Raw genomic sequence first — 16,905 nt, 5'->3', positions numbered from 1 at the left:
AGGCCAGGATATTGTTACAGACATTTTTCTCCCTAACAGTTTCTCCCCTTCTTTGTTTTAAGTGGAAAATTAGAAAGAGTTGATGTTATCAAAAAGTCACAGTTTTGAGTAGTCTTCAGAAACCCTCATTTTGCATGGTACAAAATGAATATTTATATTCTTAAAGAATCAAAAATAGAAATGCAGCGTGGCAGAAAATGAAGATAATAAGACTTAGTCTGCCTGACTTTTGTCCTTTTATCTAGCTCACATGCTTAACTTCTCCATGAACCTGATCTCACTGTCAATAGAACGAAGACATGCTTCCCCCAGGTACTTTATTTTTCAGACTGTTGGCTTCGGATCTGAAAAGTCCCCTGTGTATCTCGCACAGTGGTCATCTTTCCATGTGTTGGGGGCCACACACTGGGTCTTTGAGATTGTGGCAGTAAGACTGAAGACTAATCGACTTCACATCTGTAGAAAACTTAAGGAAAGAAACCTGAATAAATATTTCAAGGGGTGGATAAAGTAGCATTTATACAATTCTGGTCCATTTCTAATACCCATGGAGAACCCCAGCTGTTTCAGTGTGAAGCCAGAAGTAAACCAAAGCTGAGCTTCTTTCCCATTCATAGTCTTTCTGTCTCTATTTAAGAACAACATTTTAAAACATTTAAACCATATGGTCTCTTTATAGAGAGCTTATATTTTTCTGCAGTCAAAAATATATCTATAGTCCCTTATTAGTTGATAATACGATAAGATGATAATATCTTAATAGCTGGATAAGAATTAAAATCTAAACTAGGAACAGTACCTAGCCTAAAAGGCAGGAATCCACAACTCAGGACAATCCAGAAAGGGCTACAGTGGTTGCATAGGTTTGGTTGGAATGTCCTACAAGGAAAGACTATGTTTAGTCTGGCAAGGATTCACTTGAAAAGTGGTTTAATGATAGTGTACAAAACACAGACAACTCAAATCTGGACAAAAGACAGAGGTATTAGAGAACCTAATTTCTTCAAATACTGTAAGATGATTAAAGTAAAAAAAACAGCCAGATCTTATTCTAACAGACAACTGCTGGTCTTGTGCAGCCCTTTAGCCTTTTAAAAATAACCAGGAGAATTGCAGAACAATTAGTAGAACAAATATTTGTTCTTACAAAAAGCATATTGAATAGATTTGGAACACAGGATGCAAGTAATTATTAGAATCAAAATAGGCTAATGTTCTCCCTATGCTATTTGTAAAGCAATTTGAGTTTCATTATTAGAATGTGTATTTAACATATCATTTTGAATCTCATTACATGCTATTTGGACTAAATTTAATAGGATTATTATTTTTGGCATTCATGGTTATGCAATATCCATAAACATTGTTTCCATCTCTTTAATATAAGAAACAGACGTATGGAGTCAAGAAGTGAGCAGACTTTTCTGCATTTTTGGTGTCAAAAAATAAGCAGACTTTTCTGCTTTTTTAGCAGCACTCTTATAAAATGGTTTTCATTCCTACATTTTTACGAGCATTGGTGAGTGTGTTACTTTTGAAGTATTATCTGTCTACAAGGGTTGCTCTGAAAGTAATGCCTCCTATTTTACTATGTCAGCCCATGATGTCAGATGCAGATGTTGGTGGTATGGCAGCAGAGATTGAACCTTCCCATCAATATCCTATTACATTTTGCTGTGTGAGAGATGGCAGCGGAAGGGCAGTCTGATAAAATGGCATCTGCCATGGAAGTGTGAATAAAGCAAAAGTGTGTCACTGTATTCCTCCATGCAAACAAAATGGCACCCATTGACATTTACAAACACTTACTGAGCATTTCTGGAGACTCAGTAGTGGCTGTGAGCACCATGAGATGATGGGTGGTGCATTTCAGCAGTAGCAACAGTGACAGTAGGTCACCTCCAATGGAGCAGCAGGTTTTTATGAGAGCAGAGTGCAGCTCTTGTTCATCGCTGGCTAAAGGTGATGACTGTGCTGAAAAACAATGTTTTGAAGCTGAGAATTTGCTCTCTCATATAGTATCATTGTGGTCTTTGTATGTACTGTATTTTCCATGGAAATAAATAGGAGGCACTACTTTTGGAGCGACCTACCAATTTGATTATCTGCTCTGTCTTCTATTCAATAGAATAACCATGTTTTTATTAAAACCTCTCTTATGTTATTTATTGCCTTTGGTTTCTGCAAAATTCCAATCACTCAGTGGACTACACTGTAGTATCTACAAAATGAGGCACTGTCAATAGTAATATTTGAGAACAGCCTTGGATAGCCCAAAGTAAGACCATGGTCCCTGCCATTCAGAAACATCCCACCATGCTTGTAGCTTTGTAGCTTAGTGTGTTTCCTATTTATCCATTGAGGAAATTATCCATCTCTTCTGCCAGGTTTTGGTCCAGGAAAGAAGTGAGCATGAGGAAGAGTGAGTTTCATATGCCACATATGAGCTCAAACACAGGAGGAAAGCTGGATAAAATGAACCCATACATGAAAATAAGATATGACTTTCACTTTAGGCTGAATGTTCGTCACATACTGATGCTACAGGATGAACATATATGAACATACGTGTAGACGTGATTTCAAAAGCTTCCTTTCTCCATAGCCCACCCATCTCTGACTCCTCTTCATCCACCATCCCATAGCAACTCTTCTGAGAAAGGCTGACAAATCACTTCTGTGACTTGCTTCTACATCATGTCAAGTATCTTACTTGGCCAGCTGGGAGTATGCTATATTCCAATGGAAATATAGAAGAAGAACACAGGAGTTGGACAGAATAAACCTTTTGTCATACACCACCAAGAAATGTTTGGAGGTTCGACCCCTGTGGAATCAAACATGAATGTCCAAATCATTTGTGCTGAAGAAACAGGCTGAACCTCTGACAAGATGTCAGACCAAACCCTCTTTACAAGGGGGTTTGTCCATAGTATATTCAATGTAATGAGTATCTACAGATGTCTGTCAATAGATTTTGTGTGGAAGGAGAAAAGAAAAAAACCTGAATATACATGAAATGACAATGATTTTAGCCATTAATGTGGTGTCCAGAAAGCATTCAGAAAAAGAACTGAAAACACCTCAGTAAATGGTGCTCCCTGATGTGATGTATATCAACCCCATTCAGGTAATTTTCTTCTGAGTTTTTTCCTTTAATCTTGCCTTGACTCTGAGACTGTGCTAAACTACAAGTTTTTTGGTACAGAGACTGTGTCAATGATTACAGAACACCTTCTGCATGGAGGTCACAGTTGGGACTTGGCAGCATGTGAGAAATAATGAAGAAAAGAAGAAGAATTGGGTTTTTGAAATGGCATTGTTCAAACTTCAATATCCCACAAAGATACAACTGAAAGTAAATAAACAGTAGGTTTAGTCCCATAGGTCTGAAAGAATTCCTGAAAGAATTTCCAGCCTCTTCAAAATAACAAAGGAATCTGCCAGTCTGGCATGTAAGGATAGATTGGTGCCTGGTGGAAGTAAATTCCTTGTTGGAGGCAAACATTTCAATTACAAAGTAGGAAATCCTATAGCAAAGGAGTTTCTGCCATGGATTATAAGGGCTTGACGCCACATCTTGTACAGCTCTACCTCCTCTGAGCAAGAAAATGGTGATGCTGTTCATTTACTGCTTCTCATTCTTAAATATGCCCCACAATACCAGATCATATCCAAGTATCAATAAAATGTGGGTCATAGTGAAACTTCATGCAAGTAAACAGGAAGCAGGGGGCAATGCCATCTCATCTGAAACCACAGCAGCTAGATGACGATTATGCTGCCAGGAGCTACCCAAGGATGTGAAGTTCAATGTATAGTTTCTCACAGTCTATTAACACATCCTTCAAGATCAAAGCTTTCCAACAAATGTTGTTCTTATCAGAAAATTTTAATTGTTTTATGCGTGATTTTAACTTTTTGTATTTCAGTACAGTGAAAAACGGGAGTATTAATACTTACCATACAATTATGTTGTGCGTAGGACATAGCTTGTATCTTACACCTGTGCCATCCCTTTGTGAGCTGAATGCTAGCTCATTTGGTAGCTCGTTTAACTAACAGTCTTCTTACTGAATTCTTATGTGAGTTTGGGAAGCAGCTCAATACTGTTTGAGAGTCCTTTCCTAACACTGTTTCGATATAAATTCGATTAACTAATTAAACATGGCAGAAACCAAAGGAAAAAAAAAAAAAACAGAAAAAAAAAAAACACTTTAGATTCATTATTTGTGGACAAAAGGAGAAAAAGGAGGATACTCTAATGATCTACTCTCACTCCTTGATGCAAATATAGAGTATTATAGGAAAAAGAGAAAAGACATAAGAAATGGATTAAAAACAACAGTTTGCAAACAGCTTACTACTCTCTTTCTACTTAGCACCAAAACTGGAGTTAAGTCAAAAAAGGCAACTGATTATTTGGGAAAATTTGTAATCAAGCTTGGAATTAAATGCACCTTTTTTTCTCTGAATGAGAATAGGATAGTACTTACAATAGATGTTTAAATATGAAGTCCAACATAAAGAGTTTTATATTGCTGTGACTAAATAAAAATAAAACGATGTCAAGCAAAACTGTTGCAGTCCCATACTGTGAAAGATGATCTCTTAAGATGTGCATAATGCAATTTATATTGCATGACGCTTTAATCAGAAGCTTTATGTCTCTGTCCATTCATCCAGCAGATGCCAAAAACATAGAATCATAGAATCATAAAGGTTAGAAAAGACCTCTAAGATCATCCAGTTCAACTGTCAATCCATCCCCATCCATGTCCAGTAAACCATGTCCCTCAGTGCCACATCTTTGTGGTTTTTGAACACTTCCAGGGACGGTGATTCCACCACCTCCCTGGGCAGTCTGTGCCAGTGCATCACTGCTCTTTTGAAGAACTTTATCCTAATGACCAACTTGAACAACTTAAGAAACAAGCACAGATTCACATGTAGTCCAAATTCCACTGTGCTCTGGCACTGCTGATGCCACTACATGGTGCAGCATGCTGGAAAGAGGCTGCTGGATTGGCAGTGAGTCTGCCAACTCTGTCCTGTTCTCATCTGATTTTCTCACTAGTTCTCATTGGAAGTGCAAATGGGCTAGTAGAAAAGAGACACTGGATTTATTCTGTATCTCTGCAAAGTAAGATTTTTTAGCTGTACAGCTCTGTTCACACTCAAACTCTTCTTTCAGATTTCAAGATTCTACTGTAGGGAAAGCAGATAAATGGAAATCTAGGGGAAGATGAGTGAAAATAGGAAGAGTGGATAGAAAGGAAGCCTAAGTGTTGATCAGAAACTTATAAAGTTAAGAAGGCAAAACCACCATCAAAATAGATTTTGAAACAACATTTTATCATGTTAAATCCATAAACTATAATAACCTCTTCAGCTCAAACTGTTTTGTAAGATAAACTTTTCAGAGTTAACAGAACTTCTATGACAAGGAACCTATCTCTGCATGACAAAAAACAGTATGACATTAACAGAGAACTCTTGACGTAAGCCAGTCTGGCCAGGTCCTCTCATCATTAGTGCTTCAAACACAAGGCATGGAGAGAGACAAGGGTCTTTAGGGCACTGGACAGCAGAGGGTGGGCTCCCAGGGGTGATTTGCAATAATAACATTGAACAATCCCCACCAATAGTTCACACAACCGAGTCCCTCGTGTCTACTCAAGAGACAGGTGATGCTGTACTGAAGGTAAACGCATCCTGAGCAACTTAAGTCGGGATAACTCCTCTGTGAAAAACAGCTAATAGGCCAGAAATCCAGGGGCTTGAGTTTTATGTATGTAGGTAATGTAAGAGAAAGTAAAAAGCATGAGGCTGCCAAAAGGCGTAAAACAGAAATCACAATCTGCTGAGCAGTTGGAGCTATTTTCACACTTCACCTTTCCACAAGCAAACTGTTCCTTGCAATGTTTTTCTAGGCTGTGGAACTGCTGAACTCAGAGGACACTGGACTCAGTGCTACAGCTAGGCACCAAATTCATACCACAGTCTGGATCAGAAATGATTACAGCTAGAAACAAAAGCATATCCCTCCCAAATGAACTTTTCCAGTTTTTATGACATCCATCCTGCCTCCTCCCACAGGTTTATTTTCTAATGACTATTCATAGCCATATGCTAAGCAAATATATTTGCTCATCCCACTCCTCATTTGAAATTCAAACACAAAGCCTGCAATCCCGATAGACTTCATAAATAATGTGGGAGGTCAAAGAGTGCGTCCATCTGAAGACATGCCCCGCTTTCCCCATGGAGGAGCCTACCCCTTGCTGCTTGGAGCCATTTAGAGAAACCTGCTTATCCCACCCTGGGGTCTGCAGAGGGGTGCCCTATTCATAACACAGACTCAGCTTTTACAAGAACTGGCAAGACACTAGAGAGAGAGACGGTCTTTAAAGTGGACACACTCTGTGTTGGCAGTTTACGTTGCCATTCACTGAGAAAGAAACACAAGTCAGTCGTTTTCAAATGAAGCCACCAAATGGCAAAGCTCATGTTTTATGAGCTTCCACAGACAGTGGCGAGTCCCCAGATGACTCATTTCTTGGTGGGGGCTTTGTGAAAGGCACTCTGTAAGTGTTGGATTTCCTTTCAGCTAGGGCACTACATGCTGGCTTTGTTTAATGGCTGACAAATAGTAGAGTGTAACTTAAAAGTTCTGCTTGCCATGGCTAAGCCCTTAGAAATTATGGCACCCAATGGGGCATTGTTTGCAGGAGGATACTTCGGGCTGTGTGTCAAGTTGCTATTTTTAAACAAGCTTTTTGTTTTGTAGTCCTTTTTGGAGTGTGTGTTTTTGTGTTAGACACGGATAACAATAGATCCATTAGAAGCTATAATTGGAGAACCACTCCAAGTACTATTTTATAGATAAATTAAATCTTCTGAAATGCCAGACTTATTTACATAAAATTTATTTTGGTAGAATGTTTCCTCATGAAAAGAGAAAAATACATTTTAGTCCTCCATAAAGGTTTGTGGTTTTAATTCTTAATGAAGGCAGATCCAGTTTGGGTAAACTGGGTATAACCTGTTAAAGAGCTGGACTAGAGTCTGACGTCAAATACCCTGAATGTCCCTTTCACAACCTGATTTACAAACCAGTAAAACACAATAAAACTGATGAAGTGGCTTTGAATTTTTTTTTTTTAAAGGTAGACAAGAAGAAATCAGAAAAAAGTCTGTTGATTTACAAAATTTCTCTCGCCTCCTGTTTTCTCTCGCTGAAACTCAGATTCAGACCAACTCTTTTCAGACACTTAACTCCAGCAACCAAGGATAGGAGCCCACACATCTTTATGTTTCTCTTGCAGCCAGTGAATGGAGTGGGGGTTTCAGAGCATGATGCAGCCCATCTGTATCATGCCTTGGAAGAGATTTTTTTTCATCAAACATTGGAAGTCAAGAGGCTTCTAGTTGTTAAAATAGTCCAAATATGGAGGATGGATCTAGGCTGCAGAACTCAGAGAAGCATTTGAAATGCCAACCTCATTTCAAAGTTTCCAATTTAGATAGTAAAGGGAGTGAGTACTTGAAGTCAGAATACTTACAAACTGTTCTTAGTCTCAAAAGCTGTTACCTTTTAAGTTCACGCAGATATTACTAACAGAGAACACAGCAGGGACCTCAAGCATACAGTCAGTAGCATCCCAAATTGTCATACATTCCTGTGTAGCAGAGCAGTAACTGCCTGTGTGTGAGCTCTTAGACTATGGCAAACACAAGGCTATGAAATTTTACTTGTCCCACACATATTTCTCTCAAGATACAAGTATGTTTCTAGCTACTCAGCATCGATTAATTCATACAGGGTGATATTTTAGGCCACAAGAAATTGATCTTGATCAATTTATTTTTACTCTCCTGCAATCCCGTGTGTCCAGAACCTCACACCCGCATATGTGTACATTTTCTTTTTCCTTTACTCTGGATTCATATTTGTGGGGTTTCCTTAAACTTTCAGCACTGAAAAGCCAGGTCTGCCACAGATTATTGAACATGTGAAGTCCAGTCTCCCTTGAGTGTATAAAAATGAATATTTGTCCATAGACCAGAAATGTTCTGAGAAGAACAATGTGGGTATAAAACCAGTGAATGATGTCCAGATGTCATCTTTTCTTTCTCAGGCAAAAAGTCTTCATGGACTGACATACTTCATCATGTCATAACCAATATCAGTTGTGTTCCCTCACCGTGTAAGTGCCAGAAAAAGAGATGGAGGACAAGCTAGAGGATCCAGTGCTGAGTGCGAAGCAAATACTACGGTAGAAGCAAATGAAGAGCATCCTCCTTAGATTCCCCAGCTTTCAATTCAAAAGGAGAGAGTAAAATAGAATCCATCCTAATTACAAAGAATAGCTGCTTTTGTTATTTAAAGAGACCTATACTTCACAAATTTTGAGTTAAAGGGAAAAAAAAAATGGTGACAAAGAGAGATGTAAGCTTCCATTGTAGAAAAGTCTCATCATGAACTGGTTCTTTGTCAGAAAGCACTACCTTTTATTTTATTATGTTGGCCCATGACATAAGAGGAGAGTGCTGGTGGTATGGGAGTAGAAGTTGAACCTTCCCACCAATACAAGTTGTTGCCATGGGACAGATGGCAGCAGAGTGGCACTCTGACAAAGTGGCGTCTGACATGGAAGTGAGTATGAAGCGAAAGGGTTGAACCTAAATTCCTCCATGAAGAAAAATGGCATCCACTGACGTTCCTTGACACTTTCTGAACATTTCTGGAGATCAAACAGTGGATGTGAGCACAGTGAGGCACTGGGTGGTGCATTTCATCAGTGATGACAGTGGGTCACCTCCCAGATTTTCACGAGCACAGCATGCAGATATTTGTTCATTTCTGGCAAAAATGTACAGCCAATGGTGGTAGCTGATAATTTGTTTTATCAAATAATTATATTGTGATCTTTGTATGCGTTGTAGTTTCCTTGGAAATAATTAGGAAGCATAACTGTTGGAGCAACCTATATATAAAAAAGGACCTGGTTTCTCATTGTGCAGTTATTTTAGAGGCCTGAACATTCATCAACTACTTTATAAAGGTAAGGACTGAAGTCCTACATGTGTACCAGCTTCCGTAGAATTTGTAGAGATGTACAAGACTTCTACCTCTAACAACTACTAATGAACTCTTTAGGATCCCTTTATCATTCTTGAAGTAAGTCAATTTTTTTCACAAAGTGAATTCAAAGCAATTTAGGTCAAACTTCTGGTCCAAAACACCTTCAAAAGAAAACCAGAGACCACTATATTGTGACCCTGAAGTGTGGCCCACCAACCAGCTACTTAAGCATCACTGCCTACTTGTTAATATAATTATACTCTTCCATCAATACACTGACAGTAATGAGGTTACACAGCCAACAGATTTGAAAATAATGACATTCTTTCTCCTTTACACAGTTTTCACTTTTCTTTTAGTCTCACACTACAGCTATATTCAACCCATAGCTGGCACACAAATAGAACTTAAACCAACTATAAGATATATTATGCATCAAACATTTCAAATAAACTGCAGTTAGATTCTCAGCTGACAACTATGTACTTATAGACCCTACATATAATAAAATAAAGTGATGGGAACCTCATTTTTATTCCCTCAGACTAAGTAGTAATGATGATGAAAGATCATGTTGAGTGTACATTCAGTTTCTAATCATTCATCTGCATTCATGGATGGTAACCCTGTCATATTCTCCTGGAGTCTGATGGAATATCCGATTGACATTTATGAGGCAACATTTCTTTTCCTTACTTAAAAGCTCTCTTCCACGTAGGTTTGTCCATGCCAAAATACACACCTGATTTACGCAGTGGATTTGTTGGAGCACAATTGCCACTACACATAGTCATAAATGATGCAAGAAACCCATTAATATCTCTAAGCCAGCATTCAAAGCTGTTTATTTAGATGTAGCCAAAACCATGAGCTGTCTGGATAGATCCCAGGCTGGACAATGAGTTCAGCCAGAGCTCTGCCAAAGACAAACTGCTTCTTTGCTTCCAGGTGTTTGTCTACCACAGAAATTACTTAACACCTAAGCTGTCATTTGGTGACGTTATGAAAAAGTCCCAGTTTCTTAAGCCCTTGTCTGCCGAGTGTGGATGGCACCAGTTTAGTCCATCAAAGCAGTGGAGTGAGATTTTCCACTGTGCTCATTTCACCGGGTTGGTGTGTAATTACATTCAGAGGAAAATAAATCTTTCTAGAATAATCATTTAACTCAACAAGCTTTAATCCAGCAGAGCATGCTGGCATCACCTACTTATATAATAAATACATGTCTAATAAATGAATGTCTAAAAAAGGCTTCATGGCAATAGAATCACATTAACAGGGGTCAGGGTTTTACATCAGTGCCTATTAGAGCCCTCTCCAAAGCAGCAAGCTGCTTTTCAGGTCTGCTGAGGAGGTTTTGCTTTCTTGTACAAGCGAATGTGGTTCACCTCAAGGGAAAAGAAAACAGATCATTTGATCGTTCACAGTAGGCCTGCACACCACACTGCTAATCATGAAGGGCTCATGGAAATGCACCAGGTGGAAGGCACCACATCTAATCCAGCAGACCTTTCCCTGCAGAAGGCTCTGGGGGCCGAATCCTTCAGAGAATAATAAAACAGTGAGGGAAAACGCAACAACAAAATGCAGAAAGATTAATTAAATAAAGGGCAGCCTTCCAGAAGACCTGTAACAACTCTGTGAAATGTGTTTTCAACACCACAATACTCATTCTCTGTTTTGTTTCACAGCAAAACCATTACATCTAAGTGTTGCCTTTGAAACTCCAGAGAAAGACACTGATGAATGTTACACAGCAGACCAGAGGCTGCCAAAACTAACAGATTTCTGTTTAGAGACCCTAAGAGTGAAATCCCTGTGAAGTAGCAGAGCTTGAATAGTAATTAGACACAACCATAACAAAATAGTTAACTACTCACCACTCAAATCTCTATGACTCCTCTGTTGTTACAACTTAACAGTGGTCTCGCAGGTTGCTGAGAAGGAGCTGCCCATGAAAGAAATACTCAGCATAAAACCAGCCAAATTAATAACATTCTAAAAGGCCACTTAGTTATGATATTAAAAAACTGTTAATATTAATAAGCAACATATAGGCAGTTCCCACTCCTTCAAGATTTGAAGCAAAATTAATCTAAATACAATCAAGCTCATTTTGGTGGATGGAGACAAGATTGTGGATGATCAAGATCTTGGCTGAAGGGAGACCTTATTGTTCTCTACAACTCCCTGAAAGGAGATTGTGGCGAGGTGGGGGGTCAGCCTTTTCTCTCAGGTAAAAACGACAGGATGAGAGGGAATGGCCTCAAGCAGCACCAGGGAGGTTCAGGTTAGAAATTATGAAGCATTTCTTCTCAGAGTGATGAAGCACTGGAACAGGCTGCCCAGGGAGATGGTGGAGTCACCATCCCTGGTGGTGTTCATGAAAAGGGTAGATGTGGCACTGAGGGACATGGTGTAGTGGGCAATATTGGTGGTAGGTGGATGGTTGGCCTAGATGATTTAGAGGTCTTTTCCAACCTCAATGATTCTACGGTTCTAACTGTGCCCCAACAAACATTGTTTTATCATCAGGCACTACCTCAAGTGCCAGATGTTTATTTCCATATTCTTCAGAGCTGGACAAAGGGAAATCTCACATCAATATTTTATATCTTATTTAAGAAATTTTTTCCCCAAGAAAAAGGAGCCAAGTTCACATATCAAATGAACTCGCATTTCACTTGCTGTGCTGTCTGCATCTGCTGGGTGCACAACGACAAAAAGGGTCAGTTCTTGGTTTACAGCAGTGATCCCAGAGTGGTGAAGATCAGTAGTTCTTGTAGTAAAGCACCTGAGAAAAATGTCATAAACCTCATCAACCTCATAAAACCCCCAAAATACCTTTTTGGTTCTTCAGGGAAGAAGACAAACAGACTGGAATAATATAAAAAGAAACATTCTCGTGGTATCAACACCATCAGTCACTAGACAGTGATTGATTTTTATTGTTGTTGTTTCTCTGGTTCTGTATCAGTTTATTGATTCTTTAATTTCTTTATAATGTTGTATGTAAACTAACAAGCATGTCATTCACTTCCCAAGTAACTGACTGGTCAAGAATAGTATGAAAACAAGAATTCAATGAATTTGAAGTTGGAATCCTATAAAAATGTGAATTTTGTTAAAGTAGCCCATATTAAATATCGTAATAGGGATCAGATGTTTCAACATAAGCAAGGTTATTTTCTAACCTTCTGTGAAGCAGAACCTCACAAGAGAACACCTTTAAATTCTGCAGAAATGAAATGTGAGATTTCCTAACACTTACAGGGGCTCTGTACCTAGGACTTCTAAAGGAGACACCTGAAGAATTATTAAAATGACCAAATCTAGTTAAGTTGTCAAAGTTTTTTGGTAGAGAGAAAAATCTAGTAGTGGGGTACTTTTTTATTGAATTTATTCTACTTTTATTGTACATATTACAGCCAATTGTCATTTTGACTATCCTGGCCACCCTTTAGACAATTCAGTTTTTCTGTAATTTTAACACATCAAGAGAGCAAACTTGGAAAAATGCCTTTCCCACCAAAACTACCCACAAATTGCAGAATCAACACTGAACTATTTTGTAGTGATTATTCCAGCAACAGGATTTGAACTTAACATCCTCTGATCCAGGGGACCGAGATAATTTATTCACTCTTTACAAAAATAAAGTCCAGCAACGTCCAAAGGAATTACCCTCTTCTGTAGGCTGAAACAATTATATAAAATGGTTTCCTTGTCAGCTGCAGGAACAGTAGTCCTTTTGACACCACCATTTTTTCTAATGCTGTCAAACATCAGCCTAAATGGAAGTGTTAGTATTCAGTATTGTAGCCTCAGATTTGCAGACTAAGAGGTGTCAGTATTGCTGTGAGATTTAGTTACAGCATCATCTTTCTTCTGACCTGCTGTTCAGTTTTACACAGCAGCTATTTGTATACTGTACCTTCCATAATAAAATGCATAAATGTTCAGAAAAGTCATTTTGAGGTGGAAAGAGAACTATGTGCTCTAAGTGAGGCTGCACCTCCTGACATCGGCACACAGGCCTCCCCTTTATTCTTAGATACAAGCAGCCACTCGTGTTTTAGGGCTGATTTTGGCGTTCCAAAGATTTACCATCGCAGTTGCTCCTAGAGAGGCCCTTTCTCCCTAAAGCAACATCTGGAGTCCTTAGCATAAAATTGGCAACATCTAGACCCCAAGTTGTCCCATTACCACAGGGTCTATCGGGGGCGATAATTATGGAAATTACTGATCACAGGTGTGTGACCTACACAGCATGATGCTAAAAATATTTCCACCTCCTTCGTGGTAAAGCTCCTGTTATACCATCACAATGACTTTCTATATTACATATTTAATTATCCTTTTGCTTCAGAAAGTCTCTTGCTGAAAACACCATCCATGAACTGGTTCCTTACTGCTGATAATCCCCTTTTCAGCTGCCTTTAATCGGTAGCTTGCTTATCCCATAAATCTTCACTGTGAGTCAGGAGCCATCCAACCTTCCAGCTTACAGCTCATTTCCTCAGGATCCCAGCAGACCACCAGTCCTTCCAGGAGCTTCTTCCTCTGATTTCTCTGGGTAATTTTTCACAGTAACTGTTTCCTGACATAGCATGCTGGACAGCAAGGAATAGCTCCAGCAGGACTGAAGAGAACAGCAATAGTGATGCTGGGAAGACACATGTGACTGGATTATCAGAAAACCTTCCTGAATCTCTATTCAATAAACATCACTGCAGGCTGAAACAAAGTCTATTTTTATAGGAAAATGCAATCAGAAACCATGCAGTCTAGACCTGATCATCTAGGTTTAGAGAAGGAGCAAAGATGTAATTATTCTTTAAATCTATAGGAGACATATCGGCACTGGGAAAAGAAATATGCTTGAAGCTGAAGAAAATGTGATAGAAAAATAAATGGATATAAGTTCTCCATAGAAAAACTCTGGTTTAAAGAAAAAGAGAAAAAAAGAAAAAAGAAAAAAAACTTTTAAAATCTTTGGACTTTAATGCCAAAGTGGGGCAATGTTTAAATAATGGGATAAAAATCGTTTCTAGCTGCATTTTAGTGTTTACAAATTTATCAGCCGTCAGCATGATTGCAGTGGGCTTGGCAGTCTCTTCCAGGCTTATCCTTTTGCTCCTGCACCCAGACCAAGCACTTTGGTGCCAAGTCACCCAGCTGGCTTCCCCATGAAGCCTAAAAAGGATAATGGCATGAAACCTGTCTCACCCTTTTTCATATTCTTTTGCTACCCACTTGTCACATGCCATTGCTGAGTACCTCTTCTCTTTTGATATTATTTCTGGATATAATATTTTGCTTTCATACTTTACAGTAAATGTGTCAACCCCTCTTCTATAGAAAGAGACAAGATTGTCACTGTTCTGCATCACAGCAATTTACCCTCCTTCTGCCGATTTCTATTTCCAGAATATAGGGAAACAGATCACTTTCAAAAGACAGCAAAGAGGACTTGCTACATTTTAATTTTCTGTTAGGTAAGTAATAATATTTCCAAAAATCTTTCTGAAACCTTTCCATATTGCAGTTCTCAGTTATCTAGCCAGAGGACACTGGAAAGTGATAACGAGGTGTTAAACACCAGCACTGTTCCCCCAGATAGCCCTCCTGCCTGCCATTTAACACTTACTCAGGTGCTAAAGCTATGAATTATGCGTTTTTCAACAACATTTAAGTGCTAATAAATTATCAAACAGTTTGAAAGAGGCCATGTCTGAATGGGAGGGTTTAACCACAACGACTAGGGATGGCCTTCACCTGCAGCAAGGGAGCCCTGCCCATGGGTGGGACAGACTGCTCAGTAAGGTTTCTGCATTTCCACAGTAGAAGATGCACCCCTGGACAGGTCAAGAATGACTGCCTCACCCTTTCATACGGAAACTGACAGCTAATTCATTTGGAGTTGTCTGTCAGGATTAAACATTGAGATATTCTTCTTGTGCATCCCGCGCTTTATGTTTCCAGACAGGGCTGCCCCATCCACATCAGTCTAGACAGGTCAGTTCCAGCTGCCCTCTTCTCTTGTGATTCAGCACTCCTCAAGCGTGACTTCAATCCTTTCTGTAGCAACTCAGTCAGAAATGCTACTTGCCAGCCAGCGAAAAGACGTCAAGAGTTATAATTCTTCTGGAATATATATTTTACATTCACACCATTATTTCTCCAATAGAAATAATGTTTATGTGGATTTACAATTTAAATCAAGGCTGCCAAAATTACTCAGCATCTAAACTATCTGGCTGCTAGCACGACATTTGAGAGGTACTAACAGAGTAGGCATAAAGCTGTCATGTCAGCAGCACCCAGATACACCTAAGCTTGGCCAGGCCTGGAAATTACTACTTCATGCCTCGTTGCCCACATTCCTCATACCCGCGTAGAACTTGCTGTGGAAGACTCGTGGCCTCTACAGGTGAACTACACTATGATAGAAACTGTTTCTGGCAGGATTTGAAATGGGCTTGGCAGGGCTGGAAAAATGAGTATCAGTAGTTTGGTAGCTACACTCACCTTCTGGAGAGGACCTCTGCAGAGAGGGACCTGGGTGTCCTGGTAGACGACAGGTTGGCCATGAGCCAGCAGTGTGCCCTCGTGGCCAAAAAGGCCAATGGCATTCTGGGGTGCATTAAGAAGAGCGTGTCCAGCAGGTCGAGGGAGGTGATCCTCCCCCTCTACTCTGCCATGGTAAGGCCTCATCTGGGGTACTGTGTCCAGTTCTGGGCTCCCCAGTTCAAAAAAGACAGGGATCTCTTGGAAAGAGTCCAGCGGAGGGCCACAAAGATGGTGAAGGGCCTGGAGCATCTCCCTTATGAAGAAAGGCTAAGTGAACTGGGTCTGTTTAGCCTTGAGAAAAGACGATTGAGAGGGGACCTGATCCAGGTTTATAAATATCTGAGGTGTGGCGGCCATAGCGGTGAGGCCAGTCTCTTTTCAGTGGTACGTGGAGACAGGATGAGAGGAAACGGACATCAGCTGCAGCACAGGAAGTTTCGCACGAATGTGTGTAAGAACTTCTTCACGGTGAGGGTGACGGAGCACTGGAACAGGCTGCCCAGGGAGGTTGTGGAGTCTCCTTCTCTGGAGATACTCAAGTCTCGCCTGGACGCCTACCTGTGCGACCTGGTGTAGGGAACCTGCTTTGGCAGGGGGGTTGGTCTCGATGATCTCTAGAGGTCCCTTCCAACCCCTACAATTCTGTGATTCTGTAACTCTGTGATTCTCATATGTACACGTATATTTTCCTGATGAGTGTTTTGCTATATATATTTTATATATATATATATATATAAGCTGTTGGTTGTTTTGTTTGTTTGTTTGTTTTGTTTTGTTTTGTTTTTTTCACCCAACCATGGAATAAGTCAGGAATCATCACAATGCTGCAATATGGCTTCACTGCAGGTAAGAAAGATAGTAGACTTGAAATAAAAGCAAAGTCCAAAGGCAATACATGGGGAGGGGAGTGGACAACTGACCCCACTGATCAAAGTGATATTCATTTCACTTTTTCACCTTATGAAACTGCTCAGTAATAAATGCCCTGGGAAGGGAGAAGGGAGAAGAGTTGGGGGCGTGTGGTTATGGCATCCATCATCCCAAACAATCATTATGCACAATGAAGTGGCTGGACATCTGCCTGCAGATAGGAAAAAATCCTCTTGTTGATTTGCTTCTGCACTCAGCTTTTGCTTTCTCTACTAAATTGATATCTTAATCTCTGTATTTTTGCTTTCCTCCTACTTTCTCCCCATCCTGCCTGAGGAATAATGAGCAAGTGGGTGAGTGTTTGGCTGTTGATG

General features: G+C 39.8%; 1 long non-coding RNA gene across 1 annotated transcript in view; it reads right to left on the bottom strand.

The window, feature by feature from the left end:
- Positions 1 to 12,099: 12,099 nt before the first annotated feature.
- Positions 12,100 to 16,905, bottom strand: part of LOC116216383 (uncharacterized) — a 59,096-nt gene continuing 54,290 nt past the window's right edge. Inside the window, exon 5 of the long non-coding RNA XR_004159067.2 lies at positions 12,100 to 16,742. This is a non-coding gene — a long non-coding RNA (uncharacterized LOC116216383). The remainder of the gene's footprint in view (positions 16,743 to 16,905) is intronic.

This window comes from Meleagris gallopavo, chromosome 2, assembly GCF_905368555.1.
Source record: "Meleagris gallopavo chromosome 2, MGAL_WU_HG_1.1, whole genome shotgun sequence".
NCBI classification, from domain to species: Eukaryota; Metazoa; Chordata; class Aves; order Galliformes; family Phasianidae; genus Meleagris; species Meleagris gallopavo.
Note: the sequence above shows the minus strand (reverse complement) of the source record. Positions and strands in the feature narration are given on the sequence as shown.